The sequence below is a fragment of the Morone saxatilis genome, unplaced genomic scaffold (assembly GCF_004916995.1).
Source record: "Morone saxatilis isolate NCDOM2014 unplaced genomic scaffold, NCSU_SB_2.0 Contig18, whole genome shotgun sequence".
Taxonomy (NCBI): domain Eukaryota; kingdom Metazoa; phylum Chordata; class Actinopteri; family Moronidae; genus Morone; species Morone saxatilis.
In genome coordinates, this window is record NW_023339740.1 from 2,320,101 (window position 1) to 2,320,447 (window position 347).

The window sequence follows — 347 nt, forward strand, 5'->3', positions numbered from 1 at the left end:
CCGGGTTATGATGTCATGCTGTACCAAGCTGGTGCGTCCGAGGTCATCCGGACCGGTGGAGAATACAGTGTCATAGGTGCACAGCAGCCGTGCTAGCTGGAGCTGCTGTTCTTTGTTAAGCTCAGTGGAACTCTGGGTGTAAAGCTCCTGTAGGTGCTGGGGAACAGTGGGGGAGCGGCTGACTGCCTGTTCAGGCTGAGTTGTGGTCTTTGTGGATGGTAGGGCTTTAGCAGGCTGGAGAAACCCTGCAATGGCCCCCTCTTTAATGGTTACGGCTGTGTTTCCAGGATTGAAAAGGCGGAGGGGAACAGTTTTAAGGGGCTGAGCTTCCACCAGGATGCGGGCAA